Genomic DNA, 26,996 nt, shown 5'->3' on the forward strand with positions numbered 1-26,996 from the left:
TTTTTTCCCCTAATAGAATTAATCTGTCGGCTTTTGAGTACTGGATATGCAGATGTGCCGGGCAGCCATTATGCACACAGGCACGCACATTTTAAGGTCCAGAGTGTGGGATTTAGTGGGATCTAGTGGTGAGGTTGCAGAACTACAATTTATCCTGTGTGCCGAGCCTGTCGGAGAACTATGGTGGCTTATGTGGAAACACAATGGCCTTAACTAGAGACAGTGTTTGATTTGTCCCTTCAGGGCTACTGTAGAATAACATGGCAGACTGTGAAAGAGGACCTGCTCTGTATGTAAATATAACAGCTCATTTGAACATAACAAACACAATGATTCTTGGTTTCAGGTGATTACAGACTAATGAAAACGGTGTTATGAATCATATCTGCCAGTAGATGCCACTAAATCCTACACACTAGACCTGTAAAAGCAAGTAACTTTCTTTGTCTAAGCTCCACATAACATGACCAAAAAAGAAATAATAATTTAGAAAAAATAATAATAAAAAAGTAAGGGTCAAAGTTTGGGCCAACAACTGGAAACATCACAACCACAAGGTTTCCATGTGTAAAGCAATTTGTGTTACAACTTTGCTTGTATGAAAAGCTGTACAAATAAAGTCTAATTGATTGATTGAATATGGTGACATATGGGACAAAATGTATGCAGACCTAGCTGTAATGTTTTGGCTTGATACACCATGACTGATAAGACCCAACTGGGTGAACGCTGGTGTCTGCATTTTCAAAAGTAGAATAAAACAAAACAAAACAAAATAAAATGCTGATCCAGATAATGGGCAAAATGCCAAATATCAGCCCCAATAGTTGGCCAGGCTGATATTCTGTTGACCCCTAACATGTACAGTATATTTCAGATGTCTCAGTTTCCTTTACTGAAGGATGAAGACCTGTAGACAGTAGACGTTGAATAGTTGAAAACAGTAGAAATTCAATATAATCGTTTATAGCCTCATCTTCAAACACATTTTATAGCTTTTATTATATCTTTTACCTCATTTAATTTTACTTTTTAAAAAAAATCACCCTTTAATCTTCTTTTGTATTCATCTTTAATTATAAGTATATTTGTATGATTTCCTCTTAAAATATTTGTGACCTAGGATTTTAGAGATGTACCATAGTAAAAAGAATCCCTATTAAATGAACATGAATTTTTGGGTCGTCCGGTTGTTTATTAGATGATGCTTTATGGTAATCACCGACCAAGGTTGGGAGATTACCCACCTTTTCAACTCCAACTACATCACTGGTTGGACGAAACACTTGAGGTGAGTAAGAAATTGGAAGCATGTGTTTTCTGCATGTTTCATTATGTCTCAGCCTGGCATACCAACAGTCGCATTATCCTGTTATATAGCGCGGTGCATTTCACTCACATGCTGCAATGTTAATGATGTGCTGTCAAAAGAAGAGGGTGGGGGGGTCATGGAGCCGCTCCATGATGGGCTAACGTAAAACAAACCAATCTGAACAAGTAAGCATCCCGATCAGGCTGCTCGCTTTCACCTGCAGGACGTAATATCAAACCATCTGTTTAAACAAGAAGCAGATTTCTGCGGATAGTAAAAGTCCCCCCTTTGATTGAATCGGGTCATTGAGCGGCAGATCGAATTTTTGATGAGAACGCGGGGGTGGATAGCATTGGGTAACGTCACTACATACTTTGTGGTGAGTCATCGGCTGGAGGGTAGAGGGTTGAAAAAAAAGAGGGTATGGAGTGACCTTATGATGTTGTAATTCAACGTAGAGCATGTCACTTTTTCTAAAAATAATAGCCGGTTCAGACCAAAATAGCAGCTCTATTTCTGTTTGGTGTTTCTGTTGGACGCCTCTGGTGCGCTCTCTCCACGGGTGTGCATGCGAGTGGGAGGAAGGGAGAAAATGTGTTGTTTTGTTTTTCATTCTTTCCCGACCTTAAAAAAGAAGGGGGAATCTGGAAAAAAAAAGAAGAAGAAGAAGAAGAAGAAGGGAGAAGCCGGAACCTTTTCAATCATCCCTGCAAACTACCCACAGTTGTCTAAACCATTAAACTCCCAGACTGAAATGAGTCTTCTTCTCTTTCAGTTGCAAACCTCAAATAGATCCTTTTGTGGGAAAAGTCGGTCATTTGATTTAAGACTGGGGTCCCAGCGAGCTTGACTCTACAGTATGTCATCCCAGTCAACAATGTGCTCTAATGACTGGGAGCAAATTGATACCATTTGTCTGGGAAAGCTCCCCTCGGCCTGGAACAACCAGGTTTAGGCTTACAGCTAAGCTCTCGATGTGTTACGTGATTACGATGAAGGTCAAGAATTATATCATTTTTCAGTGTGATTCTTTTTGTGCAGTCCAGTTGGAGACGAAGAGCTATGAATCATCGCGACGTGAATATATTACTCATTCTTCGTAAACTGAGAGTAGTCTCTTCAGCTCAACTACCACCATCACCTCATTCACCCCCTTAAACACACACACTCCCTCTCTGGTCCACGCACAGCTGATGTACTGTACTTAAAGGAAACCCTGTTTAGGTTGACTTGCCTTTAAAAGGCTTGCAGCTATAATGACTTCCTAGAGCCTTTTTCTGTCCCAAACACAGACGGAGGAATGTGTGTTTTACAAAAACAGACTAAATCCACCATTCAGGACATTAGCCCTTAACATAGGCTGAAGGTGACATGTGTGTGTATGGGCAGCACAACGAGCTTCTTAGCACTGGCAGTTCACACTGAAACTACATTTCCAGATGTACCATGTGGATATGCAAACCAATTCCTAAACACTATGTTCATAAGTTTAGGTAACTGCTGCATGGACTACATTTTTTTTAGCCTAGTGTCCCTATTGAACTCTTGGCCCCCAAATGTTCACACTGAATATATATGCATACCTTCACTGTCCATATATCCCCTTTGTTTCCCCAACAATATCTGCCCCTGGCAATTAAAGCACAATTCACATTAAATAGTAACCGTAAAACTTCAATTAACAGCCCGGGCTATTATGTGCCTATAGGCATCTATAAGAGATGGGCTTTTAGTTCCTTTCACACAAAACTGTTGCTAAGCAAAGATGGGAAATGCAATCAAATTATGTATTTAACCCTTTGAGATTGACTTTATTTATGTATTCATTTATGTATTTATTTATTTAAAAAACATGGATAGAAGGTAATGAGCAACAAAAGAACAAATGACCCAAGCACAAGGAAATTTGATTAAAAAAATTAAATTAAAACGAGACAGTAAAACAAAAAAAAATTACAAAGCGAGAAATGAATACAAATTCTTAAATATCATAATTCTATAAAAATGATTGATGATAACTATATAAATTACTTGTTTCCCTTATTCGTATGGATCTTAAACTTCAGCCAATATCCATGTACGCATTTGTTGGTTTGACCAATGTTGGTAATTGTTTTATTGATTGTATGAAGTAGAGTTGGGCACTATTTCACATTTAGTACTGGGCCTCATTAATGCTATTTTTTACTTCTTTTTTTATCATGAAACTGGAACAAGGCAATGCAGCAGATTTCCTACGGACCTGCTGTGCATGTTCTCGCAATGCGTTTTCACTTTGCACTGCTGAGAGACAACTTTAAATGTGACAACAGGTCAGAGTCCTTTGATTCATATCCCAACCATCTCCCACCACCTGCTACCTTTGACTGGTGTTAGACTTTGTGGATTGAACAAATGAAAGTAGTCCAGTAATCCAGGCAGCAACCAATCTAAAGGAAATGACTACTGTATGAACGTATTTTGAACGTTGGAATATGGTATGAATTCCGCAGATTATGGTTACAACAATGTCAAACAATATCAGTAGTCAATAGTGAAGAGTTTATTTTCAGCTGAGGCTTGATTTGTTTTCTTGTATGAGTCAAATAACCAGCGAGTGTCTGGCTTGAGACTCTCCACAGGCCTGCTCTGTTACGCACTGTATATGTATCTTATGCAATCTCATCCTTCACGCCCGCAGTACATCTCCACATCAATTTCACAACAGCCCTATCTCAAATTCTCTCATTCTCTCCATCAATATGTTTCCACAGACATCTCCTCATTAATCAAAGTGTCAGGTGAGAAAATAAAGCTGAATTTTTATCTGTAACACCATCCGTGGCGTAGAATTTGTAGCGATAAAGCAACGATAAGTCCGCCCTGTGATTATTTAGTCTATATTATGAGAAATATTGACGTGAAACTCCATCACCTGGTTCAAATATGAAGGACTGCCTCTGCCAGTGCTCGTCTGAGAGAGAACATTCGGATGCCAATTGAATGAGGAACTCCCTCATGAGATGGTCTGATGACAGGATTAGATTGACTTGAAAGCTTGGAGAGGTTCACGTCTGGGTCCACGTGTGCCAAAACACAATATTGCCAGACGTGCAATCACTTACATTGTGGTAGAAGTCATGCTGCGTACCATGTCAGCATTGAATAGCTGGATTCGAACTCGGCAGTGGCACTTCTTGCTCTAAAAAGCGCGATCCCCCAGTGATCTCATCGCTAATGATAACTGACTCAACTCCAAACACGAGCGGGGTGAGAGATTAAAACGCTACGAGGCACCTACAGTGCAGCTCCAGTAAACCAGCTCAATGATGTAATGTTTCTCAAAAGCAACAGGGCGAGGTCTAAACACATGAAAGTCCAGGGCCAATTGGAAACAGATTTGACCTGACAAGTGTGATTGTAGCCTGTTGTTTCAAGACAAGACCTATGCGAGTGTGTGTGTGTGCGCATGTGTGTGAAAGAGAAGAGATAAAGCTGGGGAGTTAGGTGGCGAGCCTCAAATTTCTTTTTACCATCCATGAAATCCACAAACACGGCGCAGCCAGAGGAGTCTTAAGAGATGGAGATGAGCCTCGAGGTGCAGCTGATGAACGCGCAGGAGCAGCCAAGCAACATAAAAAGAAAGATCTGCGTAGCCATTGAAGTGAATTTCAACCAGTTGTTTCTAATTAGGTTCGGCTCCTGGGATCAGCCCAGAAGATACGTTCCTCCTGAACGTCTCTGCTTCTATAAACAACCCTCCTCTGGTTCTTGAGCTGACTGGGGCCTCAGACCTGGCCCCTGACGCTCGCCTACGCCAAGAAGTCTACATGGCCTCGCTGCTTGTTGCTCTTTTGACTAATAATAATCATATTTGGAATATTTGTTGATGACATACAGAAACAAATGTTCACAGTTAGCAACGTTTCACCTCAGCAGACTGGTGTTCATTTTGGCGCCTTGGTCTGAGTTTTAGTCAAATTTAATCTCGTACTTGAAGCTCAGCTAACATTAGCACAGCGATGTGCTCTCGACTGCACAGCAGAGCCATCAGTCAGAACTCTGTTTATTAAAATAATGTTCACCAGTGGCACTAAATCATTGTTTTGTCAGTCAAAAGTAAGTCTTGAGTCTCTGTACTCAAGTTCCAAGTCAAATACCAAGCCAAAACAGGCAACTTCCCAGTCAAGTCTCATGTCAAGATAGACAAGTCCCAAGTAAAGTCTTAAACTTTGAGATCTGAGTCCTAAATAAATCATAATGCATTTTTCACCAAATGTCATGCCCCTTTAACAACAAAGTGATATTAAATTTGGCTAACTGTGGATGTTCTTGAAGATGTCCATCCGTTAAATCAAATTTATTAAAAATTACTTACCTAAGGTTGGTATATAGAATAGTATAGCACAGTATAGTATAGTATAGTATAGTATATACTAGCTAATTATCTTAATATTAGCCTCGACATACATACATAAATACTTCAAATGTCTCTTTTTCACGTAAATTGTTTTGCATACTGCATCCTGGTTTTTGTTGAACATAATAATCTTTTTTTTTCCAAAGTACTTCTTCATATTTCTCCCCTGCAACTTGATTGGATGCCGTTGGATTGGCTCAAACAAAGTGAATCTGGGGAATTAAGTGTTTTCTTGCTGTAAATGAATAGCATTGATGTTAGTTGATTCTGATTTGGGGCACACTTTTAAATGTCATACTTGTTGATCTTGGGACTTTCGGGAAGGTATTAAATATTTTCAAGAAAAAAGGCTCACGTTTAAGTGAAGTCATCAATGTTAAAGTCTAATTTGAGTTCCAAGTCTTCTTTAAATTTGACAAGTCATCAAAGTTGTGACTTGAGTCTTAATCATGTTCAAGTCATGTGACTACCTCTGCTATTCAACATCTGTGATTGGCTAATGCAACTATTAGCAATCATCTACAAAATGTACTGTATATGACTGACAGCCTATATAGACCCTGCACCTTTTCCTACCCATAGCAACATGGGATAAACGTTACTTTCTGGGGGGCCCAGTAGCTCACCTGGTAGAGCGGCTGCCCCATGTACTAAGACTATGTCCTTGCCACAGCAGCCGTGAGTTTGATTCCACCCTTGGCCCTTTGCTGCATGTCATCCGCTCCCTCTCCCCCTTTCACAGTGTAGCTGTCCTATCAGAATAAAAGCATATAAAAACAAAGCAAACAATAACAAAAAAACCTTAAAAAATAAATTCTAATTCTGTGGGAAACCCTGAATGCTCATAATGATAGGCTTGGAGACAGAATTGCAACTATTTTTACAATTTTCACTTGGCCCGCAACTTTATTGCAAAAAGCCCTTAAAAAAATTACAACATGTATCGCAATTTGTTCGAGAAGCTGCTGTGAAATCAGGCATTTCAGGCCGCAGCATCCCAAAAAGAGCCTGCAAAATACTAGAGTGGCTGAGTGATCATAACATCATCATTGTAATAGGACAAAAGTCAAGTGCTTTCATTTCTGTTAACTCACCCTGCCACTGGCCCTCCATCTCACCCTCATGTCTCTTTTTTCGCTTTTTTGCACTCTTGAAACACCACTTTTCCTTCATGTCTCCTGATTCCTCTGCGTCCACTGTTAACCTTTTCTCCTCTACACAGAGACTAATCACCACCTCTCCCCTTGAGTTAGAAAAACAAGTTCACCTTTTGCATTATCACCCCAAACGTCTGCTCGGGCTATTATCGTCTTCTTGAGTTACCTATCCAAAGCCCGCAGTTATGAATCTTAATACGGCATGCCTTTGAAGCCAGTATCACAATGCATACTTAAGTGAAATATCTTCATCCCTTTCTACCACACTTTGATCACTAAGTAGGAGTGAAGCACAGAAACTGTTACAAGAACTTGAAATTGGACGAGTCAGGCGGACAGGCGAGCTTTGCAATCCTTTATGAATGACACGGCACAATATTATTTCACTGTTATTTATGTTTGAGCTGTGCTATTCCAGATTGCTTCACTTTATAAAACTCAAGTTCTGAATTAAAAGAAGCCAAATACATACAGTTTTGACATTCTGTTATAAATGGCTGCAGTTTGCACCTGACAGGAAAGATGAGAGAAGATATATTGCATAACTCACAGTGACTCGTCGGTGGAGACTTGATTCAGCAGCTGGGTAATCCTGATCCAGCGAGGGGGTGTCCTCAACCGGCCCTGCTGCTGCCGCTCCACATGCACAACTCTTAGCTGTGTGTGTGTATTTGTGTGTGTGTTCTCTCCTCCCAGCAGTCTGAAGCAGTCTTTAGGGCTATTTATAATCAAGCTTTTTGTTTGCAGACTGGGCTGTTACCTCCACACGCTTATCTGCAAGTTATTTGATAGAGTAGTGAGGTCATTGGATAAGAGTGATTCATACAAAACGAGCATGCGGTGACTGGGAATTGATGAGTTCCAGTGGCTCAGTGGCTTGGTAATCATTGAGACAGGCTTAACCACTCCCTCAGTTTATCTGCCTTGATCTCAGACTGTTGTTTGCTCACCCATCCACTGTATCTCTGCATCACATTTGAGGACTTAGGCTCCTTAGTGAAAGTTGTTTGGTTTCCTTGTGAATTAGTCAAGTCACCTTTCTTGTCAATGTTTAAGCAATTCATAGTCTCGTTATAACCCTTTGAAAGCTGAGATAATTAGCTTGATTTCTTCAAAAACATGGCAAGAAGGGGATGAGCAACAAGAGAAGGAATGACCAAAAATTTCACCAGAAGTTAGTGAAAGAAAATCACTTGAGAATAAGTTAACCTACTCCTGAACATCAGCAGAACTAAAGAGACAATAGTAGACTTTGGGTGGAAGGAGCAAAGACACTTCTCTCCCCTTAATATCAACAGGTTCTCGGTGGAGAGGGTGGACAGTTTCAACTACCTTGGTGTCCACATCACTGAGGGCCCGACCTGAGGGCTGCATACTGACTCAGTGAGAGAACGGCAAGGCACAAACTGTTTTACCTTTGATGTCGGAGAAATTTCTAGGTATTCCACCAAATACTGAGAAAATTCTACTCCCACTCCATCAAGATCATCCTAATGAGGAACATCATTGCCAGTTACAGAAACAACAACCAACAGGACGACAAAGCCGTGCAAAAAGTGGTTCATTTAGCTGAATTCACTATAGCTGCTACTCTACACAGCCAAAAGGAGATTTATAATACTGCAAAAATTAGGCCAAGATAGTCATTAATAATCCCAAACACCCAGATAACAACCTTTTCTCCATGAGGTCTGGAAGAGAGTAGCAGTTACACCAGGCCAGCACTGATAGGCTCATGAAGAGCTTCAATCTTCAGGCCAATCACAGCTGCAAGATACAGGTACAAAACTTTCCAGGTGTGCAGTTTAAATGAAAATGAAGGTCGATGAGTTCAAAGACGGCTGTGATCCAAGCGATCACAGCGAGTGTGATCAGGGGACAGGAAGTAGAGAAGGGGCCAGAGTGATCCCTTCACTAGATAGGTTGGAGATATTACACTCTTTTTAATGCACAAATTAAAGGAACTGGAAGGATTACATTTTTTTATTTAAATTTTCACTAAACTTTATTTTTTAAAAAAAAGTTGCTAAGAACTTGCTGTTCATGATGTTGAACGTTTCAGTTTTGATAAAACATTTCCTGAGGGCATTTAAACAAAGCTTTGTGTTGGAGTTTGTTATATTCCAAATTCTAAATTTCAAGACAAATATTTTCATTTTTATTGTAAATGCATATCGGTTACAAGTATCAGTTATGGGTCTCATTAAGTACTAACAATCCAATATCCGTCAACCCCTACTTCAAAGGCTTAATAAAGTACTCTTATTTATGAACTTGTTCATTAACTTGTTTTGGATAAATGTATCACAAATTACTTGTTAGTATCTACAATGTTAAAACTTTGTCTCGAATGCAATGCTTTTGCTTTCAAAGAAAGCAGTTTGACAGACAGTCCAGCTCCTGGGAAAAGTGGCATTGCAGCAAGGTGGAAGGCATTAAGAGCTTTCGGCGATGCCCCGAGGCAGGCTCATGTGATACCCTGTAAGAGAAGGGCTAATATTTTACAGTCAGCTTGGTATTTACCAGAAGCTTGTATCGTTCACCTCAGATCAAGACCAAAGTACCAAAACCTTCTGAGGATGAGCAATGAATCCTCTTCTCAGCTCTCTTCCGAGGATTAGGCTCCTTTACTTATCAACCAGGGGGTTCAGCTGGTGGTCGTGTGGAGTACAAAGAGAAGAGTTTGTGGAGTTAAACCTGGATGCCTAACATGACGTTCAAGTTAGGCATCTAAAATTTGACACAACAAAACTCTATGAGCCTCAGTCGTGACGTAATCCATGATACATAGCTTTAAAATGTAGAAAATCCTCTTTTGTAAAACACGAGAGGGAGAAGTCAGACGGTTTGATTGATGGAATTGTTACAGAGTCTACTTAACAATCCTCTAAATTTAGATCTGATTTCGTATCCCTGTTCTGCGCATGGTTTTCTGGCCCGCAACCCAGGCATTACCTCAGCCGCGGAGCCCTGAGTGAGTGCGGTGTGCTTGAAGACTGGGCAGAGAGGCTGCTGTCATCCAGTCGAAATAGCAACTATTGGTATGCTGAACTGAGCTCAGCCCGGAGTGTAATGGCAAAACAAGCACAATTGTTCACATCCAGATATATTATTCCTGCTGCCTCAAACTGAAAACATGCTCATGTGAGTGCCTATTCACACAGAGAGGTAAGGAGGGCCAGAGGAGCCAGGTGGTCTGGGTTTCCTCAGAGCCTCTTTCACTCGTATATCTTTATTTGCATTTTGACAAATGTTCCTGTTGTTGTGAGTAAAGCGCAGTGCATTGAGTCCATGTTATGAGCTGGAGGTTGATGTAAGTGAAGATAAAAAAAGAGGAGATGATGACATACACCTTCACTGAGCATGCCGTTCTTTTTCATCGGTATTTATAGGAAAAATACTCAAAGTCAAGAACAATTGTTCAAAGTAAATACAGCAGAAAAAATCATTGGCTGTGGGTTTTTTTTAACAGTGGTGGAAGTTCATTTACTGAAGTACTGTGCCTAAGTATAGATTTGAGGTACTTGTACTTTACTCGAGGATTTTCCTTGTGTTCCACTATGCTTTTACTCCACTACATTTCAGAAGGACATACTGCACTTTTAACTTCACTACATTTATCTGACAGCTTTAGTTACTTTACATATTGTATGTTTGCAAAAAAAAAGAGTTTATAAAATATGAAGTTTTGTTATAAATTAAATTACCATTAAATTACCAAATTATTATTTCTTTATATATATATATATATTATTCTGGGGGCTTTTGCCTTTATCAAATAGGACAGCTTAAATGTGAAAGGGGGAGAGAGAGGGGATTTTTCCAAATTTTGGGGAGGTTTTGGTGTTTTTAAAATAAATAAATTTAGGGTGTTTTTTTCTTTGTTGTTATAATTTCTATTTTGTTTTTAAAATCAAGTAAGGAAGTGCATACTCCTTCCATTTCTGTTTTTAAAAAAATACTAAATATTAGTTTATCGTACATTATCTTCTGCTCTTTTCACCCAGTTTAATAATTGCAAACATGTCCTGAATTTTCAACACATTATCATCCTAAATCTGCATGTGTTGCCACTTTGCAGTGGACTTCCTCATCCACATATAATGTTTTAGGTATCCTTCTGCATCTGCTGTTCACGTTGCGGTATGCTGCTATTGTGATGTCAACAAAGGCACATGGTGGAATTACGCTGCATGTTGTTATATTTAGACAACACAAGCACATTAACAACAAAAATAAACAATAAACAACAAAAACGCGTGCTAGAATGGATGGTTAGGATTAGGAGAAGTAAGCACATGGTGAGGTGTGCCTCTCGTTCACATTATCATGCGGACATGGCAGGTGCCGTCTGATCGTCCATTGGCGTATGATAACACCGTAAACAGTTCTGTCCTGCTGCGTTCTCATCTGAAGCCTTCCAGCAGCATTTCATGCAGACATGAAATGTAGCTTTCGCGTAGAAATCCTATGCCAAAGGCACTGTCAAAGCAGCACTATTTTACAAATTCAGAATGAGGATGGGCAGGAATTCTCATTAAAAAATACCTGCTTTAGGGCGTCCAGTAGCTCAGTTGGTAGAGCGGGCGCCCCATGTACAGATGCTACGTCCTTGCCACAGCCTTCGATTTCTGCTTTGGACATTTGCTGCATGTCCTCCCCTCTCTCTTCCCCTTTCACACTTAAACTGTCCTATCAAATAAAGGCAAATAAGCCTCAAAATAATCTTTAAAAAAAAAGAAAAAGATTTTGTTGATTCTGAGCAGTGGTCTGCTGCTGTCTCCTGTTTAGCAGCCTTGATGTCACACCATCCACCCTCCCCTCCTCCTCCTGATGAGAAACTCAGCTCTTGCACATGTAATCTGAACTGCGTCATACATATGAAACATACAAATGTAACATATCCGTGGTTTGCTGAAACGCATGCCAACATTTCAGTCTGGTGACTGGGCTGGTTTTTGCCACATTTCCAGATCTAAGCAGTTACTCTAGTCAGCACAGTGTTATCATAACCTATAGAAATGATAGCCAAAGCTATTTAAATAAGACCAAAGTTGTAATAAATCTGAATTATCCCTTAACTGTGTGGATTTGGACCCCTGATGTTCCTCCTTACACTGACTGAACCACGCCGCCTCCCACAAACTCGACCCAAACCCAGTAATTAGGTGCAGATGCCAGAAACTCCACAGTGTGGTATTAATACTTTTAGCAGGGACTGACACCAGCGCTTAAACAGAGGCAAGGAGAGCCTAACTCTTTCCATATCAAAACTATGTAGCATGCATTTAAGACTTTAGGCAACCTTTACCTGTAGTTTTCTACTTTTTGTTTTTCGTAGGCCTCGATTTTATTAGTTCTCACCTTTAGGGAATAAGCAAAGTCCAAATGCTGCTTTGACTTTTTGTTGAAGTTTCATTAATGCCACATTAAATTTCCCCCTAAAGAATCCATCCAGCTTCAAAACCTTGCTTTCAAAGGTGTTGAGGGTGCAGAGTAAGTAGCACATGTTGAGGAATTCAGTAATATGTTCAAACAGCTCAGTGAAAATGCCTTTCACCCTCACTGGACATGAATGCACAGCAGGTTTATCTGATAATGAAAAGCATGTTTCCAGGTTATAGACTGTGTCATACAGCAGGGCTTTAAATTACATCTAGAAGTGTGGTAATCAATGCATTGTCAACATCTGCATCACTCAACATATGAGGTCTTGTTCTGTCAAACATTACTGCTGTTTTCATGGTTCATCTCTATTACGTTTATTGAGTTTCACACTTTAAATAACATGAAAGAATTCCATGTTAACACGTGCAGTGACGCCATGTTTATGTTAAGGATATTTCTTTCTGCAACCTGTGCAATGTGCATATTTCAAGCTGGTTCATTTCAGGAGGGTCAAAACTTTTATTTTTAGAACAATAGCAAACATATCGTTCACACGTTCCACAAATGACATGAATATTTCATGACCTAACATGTATAATGAGCATTCAAGAAGGATTCCATCACACTTCAGGACCGGAGTCGCAAGTGAAACAGAGGAGGCACAGTGTGCTACTTACATCAGGCATGACTTTCAAAATAAGCATGCTCCCATTTCCCATGAAATGGGGTGTTTGGGGGCTTGAACGGCTCAAACACAGTGCCATGAAAGGATTTCTGCGGGGTTATCTATCAGCAACACTGGCGGCCAAAGGATTACTCATTTGAATGTCCCTGATAATATGACAAAGATTTAGGAAATTATCAAATTACCAATAAATTAAACCCTGTTTTTGCTTAGAATTTGAGATACAGTAAGATGTTCTGTTTTATAACACGCTGTTTGACTTTCTGTTGGAAAATGAGTGCAGAGTAGATGCAAGAGTCCATGGGAAATCAAAAGACAAAATGTCATGAACTCATGCAATCAGGGCCCATTTTCCATAGAAATATCCAAAATATGATATTGAGTGATTCCACAAATCCCAGACCCAAAAACTCTTATCTTGATTTAAGATTGATTTTTGCCTTTAAGGCGCTGACATCAAACAGGGAGAAAATAGGATTTTATCCACCGAGCTTTCACCTGCATGTGTAAACAACATCCAGCAGTGTCTTTAATACATCAAATGAAGTTTGATGCATATTCTCTGTTCAGCCAACATAAACATTACACTGTTGCTTTTAAATCTAGGAGGACATCTTGGGACAGCCAGCCAGGGTGTAGAGATTACAGGGGAAACTAATTTATGATGCCTTTCTCGTCTGACTCGGAGGTTTCAGAGCTGAAGAGAAACACTGTAAAGGCCCTGGTGTTACAGCCAGCAGGTAGTTACACTTACTGTTCCTTTACTGTTTTCTTTAATGTTTCAATAACAAATTGAAAATATTATTGTGAAGTCTACATAGACTTTTACATTTGCTATGAGAGGCTGGCTCTATTTACAACTCCTATTGATGCATGGCCAAAGCAGCATGAACACAATATGAGTATCTCCAGAATGCTCTCATCCTGAAGTCGTCATATGTAGCGACAAAAGCCACCTTTCGTGGCTGTATGATACAACACCGTGCAGCATCAGCTAAGAATGTGCCAGACAGAACTATTTTTCGGCATTATGATATGAAGCCGAAAGGTCAGACAGCACCAGACATGGCAGGATGATATGCCACTAGAAAGCATCAGGTATAAATGCTGCCAGTAACGATGTAATGTGCCTCCCTCCTCTAATCCTAACCATTCATGCCAGCATGTACATTTGTTGACATCCGGCATTGGTTGCAACGTGCTGTTGTTGCCTTAAGATAACCACATGCTGCTTTTCCCACTGTGTGCATTTGTTGACATCACGGTGGCGGCATCCCGAACATCAACAGCAGATGCAGTAAGATACTAATAGCATAATATGTCAATATGGTAGTCCACTGCAAAGCTGCAATATTAGGCGAGTCGGGATGAGAACATGTTGGCACCTCTTGTTACCGCTCGCCCAGATACATTTCATACTGAAAAATGTGACAAGGTTCTGGCTCAATTCTTCTTAAGTTGCTCATTGCCTTCTTCTCAAGTTTTTGAAAGAAATCAAGCCAATTTGCCCAGATTCTAAAGGGTTAAGGAGCTTGCACAGTCTTTTTTATTATAATTTTTAATCATAACTTTTTTAAATTTCCTGTTTTGTTTGTTTGTTTGGTTGAGGGGGGGGGCAAAAAATAGAAACATTTTACACATGCAACCCACCATATAATCAACACAATGGACAAAAATGTGAAAGTTAAAAGCTTTCCAGTGATGCCATTAACTGTGTATTGCATTGCATCAGATTGTACAGATGTTCGTGTTATTGTGCCCATTTCCTGAAGAAACATGTTTGAAAACCGAGGAGGAGGCTCTTAAGTCCAGCTTTTGTTTCTTTCAGGGCCAGATGGAGCACTGGTTGTATAGGTGTTGTCTGCGTTGTAATGAAATGAGACATCTGTCATGCACTCTGGGTGTCATTATCTCCAGCCACACATGCACATATTCTCCACCTTTAAGACAAGCACGCGCCATCCTGCAGGTTTTTAGTGAGTGGAGAGGGGTGAAGGAAATGATCCATCACCGAGAGTAAACTCTAAACAGCCTAATGACACGTGGCAATATAAAATGGAAAATTCAAATAAACACCAGTGGGCCTGTTTGGAGGCACTCCTGGTACAATAGCCCAAACACTGGGCATTTGAGTAATCATTACTAGTCATAACTCAGCACGCTGGAGATGTTAAATAAACAGTATACTTCTGTAAGGCATATACAACAAGGCCCAAATTTACTTTAGCCGTATCACAGGAATCTGTGAGGTAAAGGACACTCACCAGCCATGCCAGAGACAGTATCTTTTAATGTCATGTCACGTCCTTTCATCAACAGCCGAGCCTTTCTGTTAGCGCGATAGAAAAACTTACTACTGTATGCCTTGGTGGCCTCGGAGCTGATTTGTGGCTGTTGCATGACATAACAAGAAACCCAAACTGTTTGGAATCCCTCAGAGCTCGACAGTCTATACATAGCCTGTCTGATTTATCACACGTCTGCGCCTCAAAGAGCTCTATAGGACATATTGTATCGCCATTTTCCAGCGCGCTTGTTTTGCCAGCTCTACCTCTATGTTTTAGTTAAAAAGAAACCATTTTCACTATTACTCAAGTACGTGCTTGTTATAAGCCTCAAAAATGATTTATAAAACCATAAGCTGGTGATCATCCAGGCTCGATGTGGATGGTGACCTCATAGGTGAAACCCTGCCTCTAATTGGATACTAATTGGGCTTGATTACGGGGCTATTAGGAAGAGTTCTCTGAACCCAGCCAGGCCAAGCCCCACGGTTAGGTTACCAGATACTGCTGCCAGATACTGTTATGAAGCCCAGGTAAGGTGTCACAGCAGGGCTAAAACCCAGCGGGCCCTCAGTTAGAGCTAAAATTGAGGCTATTACATTTCTGATATTCCTGAGTATAATTTAATGCAATTTAAAATCAGACAAAGAGGAATAATCACTTAATAAATAATGCTCTTAAAAGATTACAAAGTGGTTATTGAAAACTACCTCAAGCTGTAGATCGGTAGTCTGGAACACTGTACATTTCTTTCCCCTCCATCCTCATAAATGAAAATCTTACAGATGTGAAAACGGGCCTAAAAACCTTCAAACATTAAGGCAAAGTTTTGCCTCTCTAACAATTTTTTTTGTTTAAATAATTGGTCAAGAAATAACTTTTCCTTCCAAGTCAACAAAATGTGTTTCTTTGAAAGCTAATTAATCATAACTACTATCCTACAATGTCTGTTATTGTGAAAAAGTTACAAAAATGGACTGGTATCAGCATGATGTCGAACGTTTATTTGACACATGCATTTGCGATTGCATCGTACAAATCCTCCCGGAGTAAAATATATTAATAATTTTAAGACTGATTTCTTTTATTTTACACTTAGATGGAAATTAATATCTTGTTAAATATAGCTGACCATGTATGTTCATTTTCCCACACTTATTGCAATGAGGCAAACGAGCTGCTAAAGATGTAGTCATCAGTTTATTCTCTTTACTCAAACTGCAATTTATTTTCTTTTTAAAGCTGCAGTAACAGATTCATTGCAGGGCTTGGAGGCAATGAAAACAAGTTGTCAACACATTAGGGGTTGACAGATCATTGGCCTGGTTGATTATTGAAGCCAATATTTGTCATTTTGCTGATTATCTGTATCTGCATTTTAGTTTAATGGTCGAAAAAAATATATATCAATGGAAAAGTGTGCGTATTACACTTAACCATAACTACGAATGAGAGACACCTTATACATTAAGTGTGTTTCTGGTAGATAGATAGAGGGCCACAGCCACCCTGACACAATTTCTCCAAAAACTGGAGAAATTGGAGGCTTCTGTGATGTTATTGACCTTTAAAACCTGACCACATTGGCTTGATTTCTTTCAAAAACATGGGGAAAAGGCAATGAGCAGCAACAGAAAAAATGAACCAAAAATGAGAAAGAAATGGGTTTTAAAAAAATCAAACAAGAAAACTACATTTGTAAAACAACATTAAAAATAAAGGAAAACAACTTGAAAAAAGTGCTTTCCAAATAATCATTCTGTTACATAATTTTAAATATGTATTTATTTATAATTTATAATTTTACCTTTGATGTGTTCTTTTCTTTTCCTAAACATTTTTTCCTAGCTTTTTAAAATATTTTTTTGAATCTGAATGTTTCAAGTTGCTCATTGCCTATTTAATCATCTTTCTGAAAGAAATTGCACCAGTTTCCTCAAAGTTCAAAGTTGAAATATTTGCAAAATGTTTCTGAAAGCAGCAGATTTTAAAGGCTTAAACTTGAGTAGGCTTGTTCCTAGTAAATGTTATGTTACTTATGTCTTTGTACTTAATGTACAAAAAATGCATATTTTTCCTCGTATATCTAGCGCTTTTTATCAATCTAGATTGTTTTGTTATGGATTGCCGAGCGTTAGTGATATCAGTTATTGAGATGTCTGCCTTCTCTATGATATAATCGAACTAGGTGACACTGTAAAGCTCCTCCAGTTAATATGTGAAATAAACATCAGTGCCATATTTCCATTAATTCTCATTGTTTGAGGACTGACTCTTTTCATCACATTATCTCATTACACCATCTTCTTCTGAAATGTTTTGATGGCAGTAGGCTCAAACATTAGTGGCACTTAGTGCTTATCCCGATGCACCAACTCCTAGTATTCACATGGTCGATGGAAATGTACACTGATTCGCATTTTGTTATTTTTTTCTGGAAATTTGGTTAAAAACTAAGTTTTAGTTGCAATTATTTTTTCTGTAAAACAGATGTGGTATTCTGTTCTTGTATCCTCTCCATATTGGTGAACTAGCAGTTTCATATTGTGTGCTGTATAGTGTATCCGAAACTCTCAGACATTTTGAATCCAACATGTGCCTGACTGTTCTGTTTGAAGAGATTTTCATACTTACTAAAACTTGTGTTAGCTCTCAATAATATGTGTGAAAAAGGCCTTACATTTATGTCATTCTGCTGGTCCCCTGACAGCCATTACTAACCCAATATCCTGTTTCAGAGAGAGTGAGCCTCCAGCATGTTGCTTTTGGCCCCTCACCAAATCTTGGAAGTATGAAAATTACCCATCCAGTCATGGCCTGCAGCTCTTTAAAAGCCATCAGCGTTCCCTCTGACAAACCTCCACATGGCTCAGAGGCCAGACCTGACTGGCAGAACACAACTCTGCCCATGGCCACCGCCGACCACAAAACCTCTCACCTCCCTCCCCTCCGGAGGAACAAAGTAACCAAGGTCGTTTCGATCCATTTGTAAGGCCACATAATTCAACAACCGCGAGGCCTGGCGATTATAGTCATGCAGAAGGCCCAGATAAACAGCATGGGCTTCCTCTCGACTTGTTATCAGCTCTCTCATACGCTGGCTGGCCTGCGCTTTACCCCCGCCGCGCTCAACGTGTCACATCCCTCTGGAGTGTCGGACCCAGAAATAGCTTGACATGTTGTCTCTGGGCGTGCTCTCCTTCTCTTTTTCGTGAGGATGTGACACCAGAAGCTACTAGTATATCTTTCTTTCATTGTTCTGGCTTTCAAATGTGTAAACTCAGACAGTCACGGGAAGACCACTTGTGCTTCGAGTGCTGCATAATACTGGGCTGTCACTTAAGTTCAGTGATGCTTTCAAGAGAAGAAGCATTGTGTCAGAGCTGACGAAAAAGAGAAAACACTGTCAGCTGCGCCGAACCTTGCACATTTGGGGCCCTGGGCAAGCTTACCTGCCTACAAAGTCTTCTTCTGCTATTTTATTATATTATTAATGACAGTATTATCTTTAGATTAATCTTATTTATTACTGAGAAGAATAGAAGATAATGCGAGATCCCATCACGTTTTCATCCCAACTCATCACATGCTGTTTTGCAGTCGACTTCCATGTCTAAATATTCCGTTTTAGGTATCCTTCTGTGTCTCCTGTTTACGTTTTGGGATGGTGCTACTGTTATGTCAACAGATGCACATAGCAGCACGTGGTCAAGTTTAGACAATAGAAGCACATGACAACTAATGTCAGAGCGTCAACAAAAGCACATGCTGGCACAGATTATTAGGAATAGGCAACAAAGTAACAGATCGTAGGGGAAGGAGGCACATGTTAAGTTGAAGAAAAAAAAAAACCCATCACATTGAGATGGGGCGCAAACATCGGACTCCCCCATGAAAGTCCTGGTTCGTTGGACCCATCTACCAGCCCTCTTTCCTTGCACTCCTTACATAAACTGTCACCATCCTGCCGTGTTTCATGCAGACAAGGCAGGTGCCGTCCGGCCCTCTGCTGGCAAGCTGTCCAGCAGTGTATAATAACACCGTGACTGGTTCTGCTTTTTATGCGCATGCCAAAGGTGCCTTTTTGCATTGCAAACTTACACCAAAAGCATTGTCAAAGCAACGCTATTTTACGAGCTGGAAATGAGAACGATCTAGGAATCCGCACAAATAAACAACTTAGCTAACAAACAGCAGAAGTAGTAAATGACTAACAATAACAGAGTACGGTATGTGCAAATTTTATCTTCACTTTTTTGTACTGGGACCTGGATGGCTTCTGCCTTGTCATTTTCTCTTTCTTTAATGCTCTCCACATACACTCTACTCCATAATTTTTCTTATGTTTGATGTCTTTAATTTAAAAAAAGGGGAAAAAAGAGTCGCTGGTGGGTTCGGTGGGATTTGGTGCCCCCCTCTCTGCGAGGCGCCCTATGTCGTATATAGATAGATCCACTACTGTTGTCAGCCAAAGCTAAGAATAGTCCTTTCCCTGATTTTAGAAAGCAAAAACGTTCAAACTCACAGACTGAGTCGAGTATGATTAATGCTGCTGCTGCTGACATGAAGTGAGCAAATGAATCAAACTCCATCCAAACCAAGAAGGAAAAGCATCATTCAGAAGCATTTTGGGATTACTGGCATTCCCAAGAGGCTGAGATATTCAGCGGATTCCTCAAACACATTCATGCACAAACAGCGTCAGGTGTCAGGTGCTGCTTTCAGTCCTGCCAGTGTCAGGTTGGGATTGTTAAGAACGTCAGGCCCAGCGCTATGAAGGTTTTGAGCGGCAACTGGCAACACACCAGGAACCAGGCTTTCGCTGAAACAGATGCTTGCCTTCATGAATTGTGGCATATCCTCAGTGCTAGACTTTGCGTCACATTTCTTGGTTATTCAGCCTTGCCAGGAATGACTTGGAACCGGTGTACAAAAGCTATCCTGCTACACAACTCAGGCAAATGTGCAATTTGTGTGTGTGTGTGTGTGTGTGTGTGTGTGTGTGTGTGTGTGTGTATGTGCGCACGTGCATGCATGTGTGTGTGTGTACATTTAAATTGCAGATGGAGTGTGCTGAAGCAAACCGGATGCAAAATGAGTTACATTTTCTGCAGTATGTCCACTTGTGGTCTCCGCGTGGTTTTGGTGTTTTCGAGTGTTCGACGGCCGGTCATTGAAATTGCTTTCTTTGAAACTGAATAGTCCCACTTTGCTCCGTGTGTTTAACTATCATCATTGAGAGCTGGTTTTGCTTGGCATTTCACCGTTGCATGTATGAGGTCATTGTCAGACGCAAAGGCATGAGACTCCTGTTTATCTCACAGGCGTGTGTGTAAAGTTTAGTAAGGGCATGTGGGTGTGTGTCAAAAGGAGCTGTCAGTGTGTTATGCTGCAGCCCCCTCCTGTTGTAACTGACAGTACTGTGGCTTACACATCAGCAAGCTACAAGTTCATGATCTGTGTGTGTGTGTGTGTGTGTGTGTGTGTGTGTGTGTGTGTGTGTGTGTGTGTGTGAAGAAACTGCTAATAGTGTTCATGCAGAGAGTGACAATGCTTACATGGATATTAGACAACCCTCTAGAAACCTGATCTGACAAATGAGTATAACTGATGCATCAAACTTAAAGGGAAACTCTGGGACTTTTCAACCTGGACCCCTTTTTTCCCATGTATTTATGTCCAAATGACTAATGGGAACAACGATTTTTGAAACTGGTCCAGAGTTGAGCGAGATTGCTGCAGGAAGCAGCTGCAAAGTAACCACTTGGGTCATGGTCGCACCATCAATTTACATCCGCTAGAAATGCTTGTTTTTGTCACTGACAGGCCCACATTATTATCCTTAGTGTATGATAACATAATGGAAAAGATCCCCACAGAGATAGACCTTATTGGTAAAAAGTAAGATCCTTTTTGTTTAACCAGGAAATCACCAGCACCATTTTCCACCAGACTTGCATAACCCTTTGGAACCTAGGCAAATTGGCTAGATTTCTTTCCAAAACATGTAAAGAAGGCAATGACCAACTTAAGAGTAAATGGCCCAGAAAATAGAAGGAAACACAAGTGAATTACCAGAACATTAAAAAAAAAGAACAACAACAAAACAACAACTACCTCCAAAAAAAGAGAGTAACAAATCATTCTTTTTAAAAAGGAACTTATCATAAAAACTGCTTAAACATTATAAGAATTCTGTAATATATGTTTTTGTAAATATATGATTATTCATAAATATATACTTCTCTGGACATTTTTCTCTAGCTTTTCAAAAATAATCTTCTAAATCTAGTACTTTCTAGCAATTTGCAGGACATTTCTCACCAAGTTGTTCAGGTTTCAGAGATGCACTTATATTTACTTCATATATTTATATCTATTTACTTTACTTAATACTTGCTTTAGTGATGTTGATCCAGATTTAAAGGGTTAAATAGACAGTCATTTTAGTTTGCATGGAGCCAGCATATTTTCACATCTAACTGGGTAAACTGAAAGTTTATTTCAACCAAACTGGAGTTGATGATTGTTGGAACAGTAGAAAGATGAACAAAGGTGTTTTTTGTGGGTTTTATGATGATAAAATTATTGCTTATTTAACGGAGTCTGGTGGGTTTATCTATTTGTTATCTTACCCTTCTATCTCGTTAGGGTCCTTTCCAAAGACTGTCAGACACTAAAATAATAATCTGAGCCTTTCAGTGGTAAAACCAAACATTTTTAGTGGGCACACATAGATGATGGGAACCTGCCTCAAGTCTGTATATCCTGCGGTGATCTTGCTCAATACTGGACCATTTCAAAATGATTTCTATTAGTTACTTTGTCACAAAAACATGACAAAAACAGGGGCCATGCTCAAAAATACTGAGCGTACCCTTTAAAGCAAAATTCCAAATCTTGGGTTCCTCTCCATTTTCGATATGTCATGCTTGCTGTAACTCCTTGGGTGCGCATGGTAGGCAAAATCACTAAAAAGAAGGTTGACAGGAAAGAAGACTTGAAGACTTGGTCACATCATCAGACAGGCTGTAAATAAACTAATAGTTTATTTGAAACCTAGGAAGATTGGCTTGATTTCTTTGAAAAACATGGGAAGAAGGCAATGGGCAACTTTAAAAGAAATGACCCAGAATGACTTTTTTTTAAACAAACAAACAAACAAAACAAAATGTATTTATTTCGCAATCTTCTAAGTAGTAAATATATATTACTTGAACGATAGCAAAATAAATAAATAAAATACTTTCTGTATAATACTTACTTATAATACTGTATAAATATATTATTATGAAAATAAGGAATAAAGTTCTCTAGAAATTTTTCCCTAGCTTTTTAAAAAATCTGTTTTTTAAATTTCCTTATTTCCTGTCATTTGAGGGACATTTCTTGCTAAGTTGCTCATTGCCTTTTTTCATGTTTTTGAAAGAAATGAAACCAATCAGCTTTAAAGGGTTCAAAGGTTTCAAATACTTGGCATCTGAATGTAGTACAAGAAAAGCGATGTTGATCCAGATTTAAAAGGGTTAAAATGCTTTATTTGGAAGTTAATACTTTAGTAAGGCAACACCATATGTGGGCTGCCCAATGGGAATGATGGCCAAGTTGCAAAGGAAGACCCAATTAGCATTAAACTAGCATTATCTAGGGTTTGATTTCCCTGTTAATGTAATGACATACAGGCCTACACATTCATGACTCAACTAGGAACTGTGAAAACACACGGTCTTCATTTCCACCTGAAAACATTAAGATAGGTGGGAAGAGACGTTTGCTCACAAGGTGTACCTGGAGTTCAAACCAGACAACCTGGACATGGATCAAGACGAAGTAATTTCGAAACTTCACTTAGACATAGAGGAATGTCTGCAAAGTCTCAGATTGTTGATATTGTATGAGTAAGCTAACTTGCATGGTAATACATAAGTGACTCACAATTTTGTATGTTTGCTCTTTTGATGCTTGGCCATGGTCCAAGCTGTGAACTCAGTTTAGCTTTATTTTAGACGAATGAGGATGTGTTGATGGATAGTTTAGGACAAATACCAACGCTGTTAGTTCTCCTGAATAGCATCCAACTCAGCTCTCTCATACCAGTGCTGTTGCACATCTGAAAGCAATAAAATGAGGAAGAGAGAGGGGGACCGGCAAATTTTAGATGGTAAATGAAGAATTTTAACAAGTTAATAAAGACCTTTTTATACTGTACCTGTTTACAAGGTTTTATGTGAAGCTGAAAAGGGTAAACTTTACACAGTGAACGGATGCTTGATGGACAAACAGTGCACTAAGAGGTTTCTTACCATACATTTGTGATACCTCCAGGGACAATTATTCTTCATGCACATAATATTCCAATGTTATACTCTGTTTCATGCTTTGACTTTGAGGAAACCTGGACACAGATGTTATTAACATTTGCCAGAGGACCTGAGGACAACATGACTGTGTCATATGGTTCAGAGGAACTTCTTGTCCTCTACAAAGGGCATTCAAAACCTAGAAGGACATTAGTTTTATTTACTTTTAATAATATATTGTGGAGACTTTCTTTAAGTCTGGACTATCCTAATGTTTGCCTATAGCCCAGTGTCAGAGAAGCATCAAATAATCCAAGGCCTTTACTGACCTCTTCTGGTGACACGTAGGAAGTACACTCGACACTCTACTATTACTAAAGCTTCTGGTGGAGACATCTAAACCAGTGGTTCCCAACTGGTGCAGTCACAGGGTCCAGATTTCTCCTTAGATTGGTTCAAGGTCCACACATTAGATAAATTACCACATATCTAATTTGATTTCACAATCGTTGTGGGCTTAGAGCACAAAGAAATAAAACATACTGCAAGAATTAACAGAAACTGCACTTCAAAATAAAAGCTCTGTGCCAGAAATTCACTGTACTTCAAATTAAACTGGGTTTTTTTGGGGGGTTTTTTTTTCAAACTTGACACATTCACGAGTCCCTTGTGGTCCATTTAGACCCACTTATGGGCCCACCAGATGGAACCACTGCTTTAAAATATACCAAATAAGGAGATAGTATATCAAGTTAAAATATTTTTTAAAATACCTTGCTTTTTGGCCATATGGCTTTATTCTGACTTTACTATTAAATATCTAATTTCTATTATTTTCTCCAACTCCACTGATGCAATGGACAAAATACAAGAAAACCCCAGTGACCATAAAGATGAATCAGCTCCTCTCTAAAACGGTTTCAGCAAAACCTGAACATGAAAGTGTCATTATGGGAGGATTTACTGCAGGACTGTTGTAGTAGACTGCATTGGTTTTAGCTAGGTGTGCCATCAAACTGCAAACCATTCTGAAGTAAAGTTACCCAAAAAGTTTGTTCTCTATCAAATCAAGGTTTCAATATCTAGATGAACGTCACCATCCAAACAAATCAAACATAGAAAATCCCCATTGGTAGAAATAATCATTTATCAAAGTAATCTGTGTCTAACAAATTGCAGTTTGTTTGTGAGCAGATTTTTTATACTGTCACAATAAAAAAAGCATTATTGCTGAACAATTGAAAATGAATATTCACACCTGAAAATGACTTTAAGATAGGATGGGCATAACAACCCCATGTTGCAGTGCATCAAACTGCCATTTTAAGGTGCAATTAATTAGAAAATAAATGAACCACTGTATGAGGATACACTGACCTTGTTGCCAAGAAGTTGCATGGATGAACTCATTTCTTTCTACCAAACTACACCTGCCAACTGTATCATCGTGCAGAGGTAAGCGTGCATCTTCTTATAGACAGGAGGTTTGTGACAGATAAAAAAACATAAATGGCGTCCTCTGCGGCCATAACGTTAGGCAGCTTAGTGGTGCTGGGTGAGCTAGTAGCTGATGCACGCTTCCTTCTGCGTGGTGATGTGGTTGGCAAGTGTACCTTTGAAGAAAAGAAATTAGTTCCTTCATGAAACTGATCACAACAAGGTCAATAGTTATTGCTGTTCAGTTTTTCAAATGTATATTTATGTCTCCCACTGACTCGAGGTTTTAGAAACACTGACGTCCAAAAACCAAGCTTGCTAGAGGGGTTCAGGGGCATGCTACCCTAAAACATGTTTGAGTTTCCTAATGTAAATATGCAAATTTTAAGACATTTGGAGAGCAAAAGTTGGATAATGATAGCTATAAAACCATGTCAGTGGGCAGTAGCAGCAATCAAGCAAGATACATAACTGGTGAGGGGGTCTGGGGGTGCTCCTCCAGAAAGAAAAATGTAATTCAAAATAAATTTCCTGCATTTCTACACCACCTGCACTAGATTAAATTAGTTACATTGAGGGTGTAGAGAACAGCCTAATAATTGGACCCTGTATGAGGAAATGAGAGAGTAATCATAATCAGGAGTGGACTTTTATATTAGCCCTCCAACTAAAGGGACCAGAGAGTTATTGATCTACTATGACGGTTAGATATGAAAAATATTGAATAATCTTACTTGTCTACCTTCCCTAAAATAACTCAAAAATGCCGCCTAAAGCTCCCTTTTTTAAAAAAAAGACAATTGTATACTGATAGAAAGTACAGAGGTCCTGACCTCTGTGACCTTAATGGTCGGTATGGCCATGAAAATGTGTTTGAAATCATATTGCCAAACTTTTTGGATCCATGCTGCCATTTCTCTCTGTAACAGTCTTACTGTAATCCCCCTAGCTGATAAAGATCAGGGTCCGGCAGACATTCCCGGTTTATGTATTTGAGTGTCCAGCCACCCAGCTGGATGTAGCCAGCAGCTCCGTCATATCAGTGACCAGGCAGCTTGTTTGATTCTGAAATGGAAAGTCTGGCTACAATGGTTCTCTTTGGTCTGTCATCTTAATCTTCAAAGTCATTTAGAGGAACTGAACCGCCTCAGTTGCTGCTTCTGGACAATTTGAGTGACTCACACCTTCCAATCTGCGCACATACACACACACACACACACACACACACACACACACACACACACACACACACACACACACACACACACACACACACCTTCCTTGGAGGTCTATGAGGCTCCACTGTGATATGCACTTCCAAGAGACACATGACGTCAAAGGAAACATTTGATGTCATGTTGCTCATAATCCTGTTTCTCATCCCACAGCAGAGCGCTGAGCAGATTACACACACATTGTGTTTGTTGTGGCCAAATTCCACTAAACAGCTTAATGAGGATAAATGCCGACTTTATGAGTATAGTTTGATCATTCCTCACAGGGGAACAAAAGAGACACAGCTGAGTACTTCTAACACACCTCAGAATGTTCTTAAACTTGCATTTTACACTTTTTTGCAAGTTGGGTTAGTTTGACAATGGTCTGCCCAAAACACAGCTTAGTGCCTGAAGCATGAGTCTGAACAGTGAACTTGCATCAGTGTTCAGGGGCCTCAAAAGTTTCACATCAGACAACAAGCAAGGTTACTGAGCTTCTGAATATCTCAGGAAAAACAGTTATCTATCTAATCTGGCGCATACTGATGTTTCTGCAAAGTAACTAAAAAACTGCTTCATGGAGCAGGCCACATGTTTTCAGTATAGTAGTGACACCTTGTGGCCAACTTTGGAAATCGCATCTTTCTGCATCAACCAAAATGGATAAAAATAATAGTCCTGATGAACCCCATGAAACCTGGCCAAATTGACTAAATTTCTTTCAAAAGGCAGCGATGAGCAATGCAAGAAGAAATTACCCAGAAATTAGCAAGAAATCAGTGAAAACTACACGTAGATTAAATCAAAAATAGCAAA

At 39.6% G+C, this 26,996-nt stretch overlaps 1 protein-coding gene across 2 annotated transcripts in view; it reads right to left on the reverse strand.

The window, feature by feature from the left end:
• myocd (myocardin) overlaps positions 1-26,996 on the reverse strand; it is a 173,889-nt gene that overhangs the window by 144,678 nt on the left and 2,215 nt on the right. Inside the window, exon 1 of one of the 2 annotated variants that reach the window (XM_088070029.1) lies at positions 7,419-7,556. The exons of the other annotated variant lie outside the window; for it this stretch is intronic. The gene's annotated coding sequence lies outside the window, so the exon portion shown is untranslated. Of the gene's footprint in view, positions 1-7,418; positions 7,557-26,996 lie in introns of those variants that run through there. 2 annotated transcript variants of the gene reach the window in all.

This window comes from Plectropomus leopardus, chromosome 19 (assembly GCF_026936395.1).
Source record: "Plectropomus leopardus strain MGB_pleo_1.0 chromosome 19, ASM2693639v1, whole genome shotgun sequence".
NCBI lineage: Eukaryota > Metazoa > Chordata > Actinopteri > Perciformes > Serranidae > Plectropomus > Plectropomus leopardus.